At 34.3% G+C, this 12,344-nt stretch overlaps 1 long non-coding RNA gene and 1 pseudogene across 1 annotated transcript; both read right to left on the reverse strand.

Annotated features, from left to right (window-relative positions):
* On the reverse strand, positions 731-3,116 carry LOC110268008. Its single transcript, XR_002356011.1, has 3 exons — positions 2,626-3,116; positions 1,153-1,296; positions 731-804 (listed from the first exon to the last, which is right to left on the reverse strand). It is a non-coding gene; the product is annotated as an uncharacterized LOC110268008 (long non-coding RNA).
* LOC107623261 lies at positions 10,207-11,957 on the reverse strand (annotated as a pseudogene).

Consider the following 12,344-nt stretch of genomic DNA (forward strand, 5'->3'; position numbering starts at 1 on the left):
GGATGTGGGCTTTGGCCTTAGTTGAAGCAAGTTAGGAGTGGCTCTTTCGGAAGTTAACACTGGTATTAACTCACTAACGTTCTCATACTTGCATGGGTGCCATTGAAACTGAAGTTAATCACTGGCGTTAGCACCACCGTTAGTGCATACTACAAGAAAAAGCAATATTTGTAACAAAAAAAATTGTTATAGAAAATTGAAATTTTGAAACAAAAGGATTTTGTAACAAAAAAAAGGGGCCGTTGCAATATGTCCCGTTACAAAAAGTTTTTGTAATAAAAAATGGAACTGTTACAATTTAGAGTGATATTTTGTAAAAAAAATGTCTGATACAAAGAACCAGAAGTCGTTACAAAAGTGGTAATAAATTTTTATCTTCAAAGTATTTTTGGTGACAATCTATTTTTTCCTATCATAAAATCTTGTTACGAAATGTAACTTGATTTTGTAGCATTTTTTTCTTTAGTTACAAAAGTAAAATAATTCTTTTGTAACATTTTTTTCAATACAAATTGCATGCATAATTTACTAAATTATTTTTGAATTAACTAATATATTAACTATTTTAATAAGCAAGTCTACATTTATATAATATGTAAAAACATACATAATTCAAACATGCCTCATTTAGCTAAAATTGTTTTAAAACAAAATAACATTAGTGAGTACATTGATTAGTTCTACAAGTTATATGTCTTGCATAAGTTCAACCAAAAGTTAAAAGTTCTAACATAGATTAGTGTCTCTATGAATCAAAATATTCTTGAGCCCTCAATGTAGCATGTGGTCACCATTTCAGCACTCCTGTAAATAAGAAAAACCGAAACAAAAAATTAAAAATAAGATATAACACTAATTATAATTTTTTTCATTAAGTTTTATCCAAAATGTTTAGAAAATTTTGGGCAGAACCTCCCCTAAAACTTGGATATTTCTACCGTCTACGGTTCCAACAAAAACAACCAATTCACAACTTATTTCTCATCCAATACACAACCAAATTTATAAAACCAAATAATAGGATATTTACCATTTCTCAACCATGACACAAGTAAAATGTGATAAATAGATCCATATACAAATTAAACTATACTAATAATATAGGAATCATCTAGGAATATGTATTAAAACCATAAGCGGTTTTAGGAGTACCTTTAGTTGTCTAGTTTCTTTCATTGTCAAAGCGCGCTATAAAAGAGTTCACAACGGCTTGTTGAGCTTCCAATTGAGCTTTCATTTGAGCTAATTCTTCCTCTTACCGTGTTCGTTGCTCTTCAAGTTTTTCTTTGAGCACATCTATTACACAAGAAAAATTTAACTAAAAAATTCAATAAATAAATCCAGTTTATTGTATCTATCAAACAAGTTAATGTATCCTCTAATTTAGATGACGACTTTGTAAACCATTGATCATGCGTGCATACTGACTATGAATAAAAAGTTTCTTCTCAGTAGAATGAACACACTTTGCTTGATCATTATGTTAAATGGTTTGATAAGTAGGATTGAAGTGAGATTTCCAATAAGTCATCAAATTCATATAAGTAGTGGAAGCCCATACCTTCCTTGTTTAACAGATTAAGTCCCCTTTCATGCAAAATTTTAAGACGAAATGCATATCCAGCATATGCCAGCAAGACCATTCCGGAATCTTCTCCAAATCTCCTTGTATCTTTCCGTTAGTACCATTCAGATTTTGTGAATACTAATAGCAAGTTCTATATATAACTATTGTACCAATCATTTGTTTTCTGAAGAAAGCAACAATACGATACATTTTTTCTATTCTCTACTACTTCCTCTGTTTCAAATTTTAGTTTACTTGTTTCATTAAATACCATAATGAACACCACTTAACAAAGAGATAGATATAATCCAACATAGGCTAGAGATATGTGATTACTAGACAATAAAACTAAGTTATATTGGATAATCATTACCCTCTTGGTCTAACTAACCTTCAAAATAGAAATCAAAGAAATTTCTAACTTATAACATGTGCAGACACTTGTTTGAAATATCATTAACTTATTTTAATCTCAATCTTCAACATAGGATAACAGGGTCGTGCCTCAATTTTTACATTGTTTTAAAAATTAGAACCATAACAACGAATTCCAACAAATAAAACAGAATTTACAAATAAACCTAAAAAAATCCTAAGGAATCAGAACAAAAAATTTGCAAGTTTCAACAAGTAAACACAATTTACAAATAGAATTAAATAAATAAAAACCTAAAGCTTGAAAATTTTAAAAATCATAATAAACAAGAAATCAGAACAAAAAATGAACAAGTGATTTGCAAGTTTCAGCAAGTAAAGACAATTTATAAACAGAATTAAATAAAAAAAACCTAAGGCTTGAAAATTTTAAAAATCATAATAAACCAGAAATCAGAACAAAGAATGAACAAGTGATACCTGAGACTCATTGGAAGATGCAACCACGGATGCGCAGAGACTGAGAACGACGAAGTATCATGGCTGGCACAGGGCCATGAATAACGGCGGCTACCCGAAGCTCCGGTGATGGATTTCCAATGACACGGCTGTAACTGAAATCAATGACAACAATATTCCCAAAAATTAAAGCAAATCAAAATCAGAGGGGAGAATGCCCTTACCAGCAGTGGATCCCGACGAGGCAGCGTTGTTTTCCAACGATAGGGGCTCAGTGACGCAACCCCTAACAGCGGCGACGACGGTGACTCCACGAACGGCGACTGGGCGCAACTGCGCGAACAGTGCCTCCTCTTTCTTCCTCAGTCTTCCTCCCTCCATGCGTCTATCTCTCCTGCGCGTCCTCAGCGTCATCCGTGATGGGAGATGCGACGGCGGTGGAAGCTGGCAACGACCCGCTTGAGATGAGACTACGACGGTGGCTTCCCTCGACGACAGTAGAACGCGAACTGACGGCGGCGATGGAGGCACAGCGGCGCTCCTTCATCGAGCAACTCTTCCTCTCGCTCAATGTCTCATTTCAGCTTTTCCCTTTCTTTTCCTTTCTTTTCCTCTCCGTTCTTCCCTTTCTCTTGATGTGTGTGTGTATTTTTGTGTTGTTAGTGTGCATTTGGAGACTTGGTGGTCTGGCAGCTCGGAGGGTTTAAGGCTAGGGTGAGTGAAGGTGAGTAAGTGAGTGTGGGTAGAGTTCGGGTAAAATTAGGATTAAGATTTTTAATTTAAGAATTAGGGTTTGTTTTTGGGGAAAATGTAAAGTTAGATATTTTTAGATAAATTGAGATTTAGTAATTTTAATTAAATTAGACTATACAGTATTAAATATTTATGAAAATTATATAAATTTTAATTAATTTTAAACTCAAAATCTCATTATTTTGATAAATAATTTTTTGAAAATAAAATCATGAATAACTATAATAAATCATAAATAATTTATTATTTATATTTTTGAAACAAATAGATATTTTGTTATAAAATATTTTGAACTTTTGTAACAACTTCATCTTTTGTTATAAAATATTATAAAATTTTGCAACAAAACACCGGTTTGTTACAAAAGCCAATATAATTTGTAACAAAAAAATCAAATCGTTACAAAATAACAAAACGTTTTGTAAAAAATTATATTATTGTTACAAAATATTATTATTATGTAACAATCACTAATTTTTGTTACAAAAAATAATTTTTTGTAACAATTTTAAATTTGTTACAAAGTTTTTGTTACAAATGTTCCATTTTCTTGTAGTGGTAACAATTAGATGTGCAGAAGAAACTCCTTAAACTCTTCGTCTGTCTTGAAAAGGAAAATATGTAACAAGTGAGAACACTGTCCTTGCTGGTTCTCTGAAGAGGGTTTTTAAGAATGGTCATAAGAGGATATTTAAAAGAAAACTGTTTTTCCGATTGCAGTGATCATTGCTCGTCTTATGAATCTTTTGAAAACCAACTGTTAATCATCCGATAACCCAAACTTTTTCAAAAACCATTAGTTAATTACCTAAAATCTGAATTCATATTTTGAATTTATAAAAACCCCAAGTAAACACAATATCTCGTAACCTTTCACTACATGTACCAAAGGAGTAATTTCATCAAACTTACCACTGATTCATCCAATCACGGCCTCCGGCCTAAAACAATATCACATCACAGTCTTTGACCCAACACAAAATCAAATCACACTCCAACCACCATAATCCGAACCAGCAGTAACAATCACAAGTAATTCAATTCAAACACAATCAAGAGAAATTACATCAAGTATAGCAATTAGCAGTTAAACAGAATTATTCACATAGGCAAACCACGTACAATATACACACCCAAATAATGTCACATAGATGCATATGATGCATGCCTGCCATGAGCTCACATATCGATTAAACTTCCAGAACCTGACACATCCGATAGCTAACCCAGACATGGTCTCTCAACACGAAGGGCATCTTCAACCTTCCAGGAAGGAATCCTCAACCTCCTCTTCAGAGAGAGATTGCGATGTAATTATAGGAAATCCTCAACCTAACTCGTTCATACCACAGCCAGAAATTGAATTAAAGGGAATCCTCAATCTTCTCCATTCGATTTCCCAATGTAACAAGAGAGTGAATCCTTAACCCTACTTGTCCATCACAACAAGAGAAAAAATCTTCAACCTCAACTTGTCTATCATAGCAAGAGAGAGAATCCTTAATCTCAACTTGTCTATATGTGAGCGGGACAAAACTACCATCCTCACCATATCAATCCAAAACTCATTTCAATCCAACATAGTCAAACATAACCAAAATTAGAATTAACAATATAGAATTGAACCGAAGGGAATTCTCAACCTTCTATCCAACTTTTCGGTGCAACAAGCGAAGGAATCCTCAACCTCAAGCTTGTCCATCACAACAAGAGAGTGAATCCTCAACTTCCCTTTCAGAGAGAGACTGTGATGTAATTATAGGAAATTCTCAACCTAACTCGTTCATACCACAGCCAGAAATTGAATTGAAGGGAATCTTCAATCTTTTCCATTCGATTTTCTGATGTAACAAGAGAGAGAATCCTTAACCCCACTTGTTCATCACAACAAGAGAAAAAATCTTCAACCTCAACTTGTCTATCATAGCAAGAGAGAGAATCCTCAATCTCAACTTGCCTATATGTGAGCGGGACAAAACTACCGTCCTCACCATATCAATCCAAAACTCATTACAATCCAACATAGTCAAACATAACCAAAATTAGAATTAATAATACAGAATTGAACCGAAGGGAATTCTCAATCTTTTATCCAACTTTCCGGTGCGACAAGCAAGGGAACCCTCAACCTCAAGCTTGTCAATCGCAACAAGAGAAAGAATCCTCAACCTAAACTTGTCTATCGCAGCAAGAGAGAGAATCCTCAATCTCAACTTGCCCAGTTATTTCAATAGAAATATACGTTCAGTTCATCGCACGCCAAAAATCACTTTTCCTCAAATTATTTTTCTTTAAAACCAACCACTGTTTGACAACTAATCTCATTCTTTAAAATCGGTAAAATCCTTAAATTATAACTTCTTAATTTGAATCAATCAAATAAACTCATTTTTGAGTCAATCGAATTCCCAAAACCGATTCCAAATTTCAGTCACAAGATTAAACTATTTCCAAAAGACTCAGAAATTATTTTGTTTCATCAATCAAATTCAATAGCTTCTAAAACCACTAAAACTCCTAAAAATTAACTTCAAACCCATTTCTTTAATCAAACTTACGAAGTTTCCATGAAAGTTGCTTAATTGAACATAATCAGTTTCATTCTTAAAAAATACTTTAAATCCGCTAAAGCATCCTTAAAACATAATCCTTTCCTTAATTAATCCAAATCAAATAAAATAATTCTTCAATTAACCCTTTTAATTAAAACTAATCAAATAAAACTTGTACTCAAGTTTACTAAGTTTCCAAAAGACTAAAAAATCACCTCTCTTTACCAATCAAAATTCAAATATTTTAAATTCACTAAAACTCCTCAAATTGTGGTTCTTTAATCAAACTCAAAACATAATTCTTTAATCAAAATCAAAATAAAATAAGTTAATTCTTGACTTTTGTGCAAGCTTATAAAAAATTTGGCAGCACCTCCCCTAAAACTTGGACTTTACCACCCTTCAAGTGTTCCATCCAAACATCTCTCAAACGCTTCTCAACCATTTCTAGTATCAAATTATTTCCAAATACGAAATAATTTCCAAAATCAAACCAAATTCCAGTATTAAATCTCTTCCATAACCAAACCAATTCCAATATTAAAACTTTTCCAAAATCTACTCATTTCCAAAATCATATCAAATTCCAATATTAAATCTCTTCTAGTAAATCAAGAAAAACTAATTCAACAACATCAGTCAACTAATTAGAATATTCAGCTTTCTCAATTGTTCAATAAATCAATCAAACAAATAATTTCATTCATCCAAAACAACTTAGTTCAATCCTTAAATTTTTACATCAATATCAATTTATAACAATTCTAGAAAATAAAATGAGTTTAAGGAAAGCGCCCCTAACTCGATTGCGACTTAACTACGCAACGCCTGTAACAGCGGCAGCTACAACCACAGTTCCAAACTACTTTCGCAGCAACCACAGCAACTCTAGTCACGATATGCAATAACCGAAACTCGACCCTACGTTACCAAAATCTCAGAATCTGTAACCAAACATAATAGAATACTTATACACTAGTGGCAAGGGTTTCGGAATAGAGATACCTACTGTAACAAAGAGGAAACGTGGAAATGGAGCGACCGTAAATCCAGTGGCAATTCTGGTGATGACGGAAAACCTCAGCGACAACTGCAACAACAACGCAGTGACCACACTATCCTTAGAAATTAAAATGACGGAAGCCAGACCAAGAACACCCTAACCAGTGGTGTTTCCTGGTGACCACAGAGCTTCGGATACGATGACAGAAGCTCTGACGATGATTTCCAATGGTTAGCACGGCGGCGGTTCGTGAAGGTGACACGGCACTGGCGGCGAGATAACGCCGTCGTCCTTCACGCGTCACTCCCCCTGGTTCTCTCTCCCTCGGATGCGTCTTCTTCCTCAGCAGTGGCGAAACCAACAACGGCGACAATAGCGAGGCAGGCTACACGGCAGCAGCAGTGTGGCTCCTTGGTGCGTCCCTGACTCACGCGTCTCCTCTCTCCCACGACAGCAATGGCGACGGGATGGCAGCGGCAGAGCAGGCGTGGCGCCAACAGCTTCTTCCTCGAGCTCTCCTTCTCGGCACTGCTTTCTCTCTCTCTTCGTGGTTCTGTTTTCTCGATGACGACGTGGGGCAGTGGTGGCGCGACAGCGAGCTAGATGCGGCTGGGTATGACGGGGTGTGGTGGCGGCGTAACTCCTCCCTTTTCTCTTCTCCCTCACTCCCGTGGGCTTTCCCTCTCTTCTCTCTTTCTTCCTTTCTTTCTTTCTTTCTTACGCTGGTCCATGGGGATGACGGCGGGCGTGGGATAGTGAAGGGTGAGGTGAGTGTAATGTGTTTTAAGGTTAGAGTTTCTTTGAATTAAAATAATTTAAATTCAAATTAATTATATAAAAAGATTTTGTGTAACATTTTTCTAAATGTTATAAAAAATATCTATTGTAATATTTTTCTAAGTGTTACATAAAATATCTATTTTTAAGTGTTATATAAAAAAGATCAAATTGAACTAAATTAAAAGATAAAATCAAGCCAATATAATTTATGTAAACCGCTACAGGGTCCCGCTATTTCTTCATGCTATTCGTTCCTTCGTAAACTGCTACAGGGTGTAGCGGTTTATGTACTTACAGCATCTAAATGTAAACCGCGACAGGATGTAGCGGTTTACGTGTAAACTCTAATCCGCATCAGAGTGCCGCGGTTTACATATAAATGAAAAAGTTGCAATTGCATCTGGTGTTTTGAAAAGTTATAATCTGGTAGGCTTTCTCTCCAAATGTTTTTAATTTTGACTAAGTTCAGCTTTCAGTAGATAAAAAGCTGACTATAATTTAGTCAATAAATAAATACATAATTTAATTGCATAGCCAAAATGTTAAATTTCCATCAATAATAGCACTACTACTAAGTGCTAAAGCTGTATAGACATTTAAAAAAAATACATCTCGGTTCGTGTGTACCGTAAACACCACATCAATTCTGATCTATGAAGTGTAAAGTATAGACATTTCATTGAATTATTGTGTTCGTTTATTCGATAGATTTTGAAAACAACACTTTTCCGTTATTTTTAGTTTATATGATTAAAGGTGTAGTGTATACTCTAGTATCAATTATCGCTAGTCAATTTTAGATGGTGAACGTCTGAAGTTTTAAATGGTGAACGTCTGAGTGGTGCAACAATGTTAAACTAATGGACGACGCAGAATTGGCAACATTGTATACAAATTACTTTTATGTATTTGTTTTAGTACAACGATAAATTTATACGTACTAGTACAATAAAAATATAGACAAATTAAAATACGATATGTGGATTATGTTTTTCACGTCAATAATTAATTTTTTTAAATACATATCATATCAATGATTTTACAAAATTACCCTTATACTTTAATAAAAATAAAAATAAAAATAAATTTTATTTAATTTTTACAAAAATACTTAAATATCCTTTTTTTGTATTAGACAAAAACAACCTTAATTCGTTAATTTAATCAAAATTCAATTAACTTTAGTTTTATAATTTTAAATCTAAATCAATTTATAAATCAAAATCAAAATACATTTCATTATTCATATACGCTAAAAAATTGTTTTGTTTATCATGAACCCTAAAATTCTAAATTCCCCAACGCAGTCCAATCCCACTCCTGACTCATCTCCTCTCAGAAACTAAAAAGTGAAAAGGGAATAAAGAACTCTAGCACCCCCAGTCTCCCGCAGCCCCGCAGCCACCGGAGCCCCCGCGGTCATCGCAGCTCCCGCAGCCCCACTTCGTTGTCATCGCAGAACTCTCCTCTGCTGGGAAGCTCCGTCGTCAAGGTAATTAATTTGTCACCAATTCCAACATGCATGCTTATCGTTATATAATGTTATTGTTGGTTAATTGATGATTATATGATGAAGCAAGTATACGATGCTGAAGCAAGAAAAGTATGAGTTCTGAGTACATTGCTATTGGGGTGCTTTACTAGGAGGTAGAACTACAGCAGGAGAACCTTTAAGATTGTGTTCTAATATTGTCAATGGAGAAGCTCAATTATTCAATGGTCAATTAGCATCCAACAAAGAACTAATAGTCAATGCTAATTGACCATTGACCATTGAATAATTGAGCTTTTTCATTGACAATATCTGAACACAATCTTAAAGGTCCTCTTGCTGCAGTTCTACCTCCTGGTAAAGCACCCCAATGACAATGTACTTAGAACCCACACTTTTCTTGCTCCGGCATCGTATAGTTGCTTCATCATATAATCATCAATTAATCATTAATAACATTATATAACGGGTAAGCATGCATGTTGAAATTGGTGACAAATTAATTACCTTGGCGATGGAGCTTCCCAACGGAGGAGAGTTCCGCAATGACAACAAAGTGGGGCTGCGGGAGCTGCAGTGACTGCGGTGGCTCTGGTGGCTGCAGTGGCTGCGGGGTTGCGGAAGGCTGGGGGAGCTAGAGTTCTTTGTTCCCTTTTCACTTTTCAGTTTCCGAGAGGAAAGGAGTCAAGAGTGGGATCGGACTGCATTGGAAGATTTAGAATTTTAGGGTTCATGACAAGTAAAGCAATTTTTTAGTGTATATGAATAATGAAATGTATTTTGATTTTGATTTTTAATTGATTTAGATTTAAAATAATGAAATGTATTTTGATTTTGATTTTTTAATTGATTTAGATTTAAAATTTTAAAACTAAAGTTAATTGAATTTTGATTAAATTATAAAATTAGGGTTATTTTTATTTTTATTTTTATTAAAGTATAAGGGTGATTTAGTAAAATCATTGATATAATATGTATTTAAAAAAAGAAAAATTAATTATTGACGTAGAAAACATAATCTACATGTCATGTTTTAATTTGTCCATATTTTTATTGTACTGATACGAATAAATTTATCGTCTTACCGAAGCAAACATTTTACTTTTATTAGTTGAACAATAAAATTTTGACTAAAGAAACATAGTCAAAAGAATGGAAAGATGCTAAAAACCAAACTCTTCTCAACAATCTGCACAAGCTTATATGTGATAATTGGACAAGTTAATTTGATCTCAGAATAAGGCATCTTTTTTTTGAAAGTGCATTACAAGATCTCAATTTATATCATAATTGGAAGATTAATTACCTCCAAATTAAGATATACCATGAGATTGAAGCAAATGGAATGAAAGAAAAGGCACAAGCATATAAAACTCTTTACTCATCCACCGTTTTCAGATCAACAATAGTAAGAAGAAAATTACAATTACAAATACAAAATATCTTTAGAAAAAAAAGAAGGGAATGGGATCGGTTGGTTGATTGTTTATAAAACGGTTTAGGATTTCTTAGCTCCCAAGACAAGGAATTCATGTGTTGAAGAAATGAACGGTGGTTAATGGTTGTTGGAGTAGGTGAATCAGCTGATCCGACGGCAGAGAGTGATTCCATCACCAACCGGGAGCATGCAGATCTCAATTCTGGGGTCCACAGCCAAGGCCTTGTTAAGCTCCAACACAAAATCTCTGTAGTACCTAACGTACTTCCTCATGGGTGCATCGGCAGGTGCGACCACAGACCCATTCCATAGGGTGTTGTCGTAGCCGATCACACCACCTACCTTCACCAAATCGATGAGCCTCTTATGGTAGTTCAGGTAGTTGTCCTTGTCTGCGTCCACGAAAATGAAGTCGTAGTTTCCATGGTTCTTCTCCTACATTTTCACGTTACATACACATTCACACCTTTAATTAGAAATGTGCTAGAAATAAAAATGTCTTTCATCGTAATTGTTAATAGTATTTATTTAAGTGGTTTTATGAGTGTGTTATAATTTCCACACTGAAAGGGGCTAAATTGGGGTCATATAATAGAGTTGAGTCAAGAAAACATTTTTCTAAGCAATTAATCAACCAAAGGAAAAACTTGCATTTTTTTTTTTTTCACCAAAGATATGAGATTCGAACTCGCAACCTCTTAATTGAATATGGGGAGACTATGCCATTTGAGATATTATTCATTGGCTTTTTTTTTTTTCCCTTTTGGGACTAGAGATACTTACATCTTTAACCAATTCGTCGAGAACAGGGAGAGCTGGTCCTTCTTTGAAGGTAATTTTGTGGTCAACACCGGCTTTTTTAATTACTGGCAGACCCAATTCGTAGTTCTCCTTGTTAATATCCATGGCCAAGATCTGTTACGATTAATATAATTAAAAATTGTATTTCATAAAAATACCTAATGTTCAAAAATTGTCCTTCATCTGCAGAGGTTGTCATGATGTTCCTGTTTTTGTTTGAATTTTGATCAATCAACTAATCAGTAATCATTTCATTTGCCTGCCCAGAATTCTAACAAAAGATACTAATTATGGAGAACAAAATAAAAATGGATCATAATACATACCATGGGTGCTTTGCTGTCAATTCTCTCAATTCTTTCATGGCTTCATGTTCTCTTGGGTACACGCTGGTTTCCAGAATGTACTGTACATTCATCATAATAACACACAATTTATTTTGAAATCAAAGAACCCAAAAGAATATAATATGTATTTAATTTATACAAGTGTAAAAGAATTGCGTGCTGAAAGGCGAGTATTTTGGTTACCTGGTATAGAGCATCACTCTGGAGAAGGCTCTTGTGACCAACATCTTGGTGCCTTCCAGCTTCAGAAGTTTGGTTCTGCTCTCCGTTGCTGGCCATCGTTTCTATGTAATTCTTTTGTTTTTTTTTTTTCTTTCTTTCTTCTTGATCTTCTTCTGTGCTCCCTCTATGATTGTGTTGTGAGTCCTGTGGAAAAGGATGAACGAGGGATGGTATATATAAAGAAGAGGAAAGGCAAATGAAGTTTGAGAAAATGCGGTTGGTGAGAGGAAAATGATGTTTGGTTGAACCGGATGGCGAACCCGGTTTGGGGTTGGTGAAGTTTGTGAATTATAATTTATAATTCCTTTTCCTAAATAGATATATGTGCAATATAATGAGCACGTTTCAGGCTTCCACTTTCATGATGTAGAGCCCCGCTGAGTTAGTCCTATATTTTCTTTTTGTTGGTAAGTGATTTACTGCATCTTTACTTATTTATTTATTATTGAGAAAAAGTTAGAGGTCAGCAATTTTTATTTATATTTGTCAATAATTTTAGTTAATACTTAATACACACATTTTAATAGTGTATTTGGATCTATTTTTTAATATCAA

Source organism: Arachis ipaensis, chromosome B10 (genome assembly GCF_000816755.2).
Source record: "Arachis ipaensis cultivar K30076 chromosome B10, Araip1.1, whole genome shotgun sequence".
Lineage (NCBI taxonomy): Eukaryota > Viridiplantae > Streptophyta > Magnoliopsida > Fabales > Fabaceae > Arachis > Arachis ipaensis.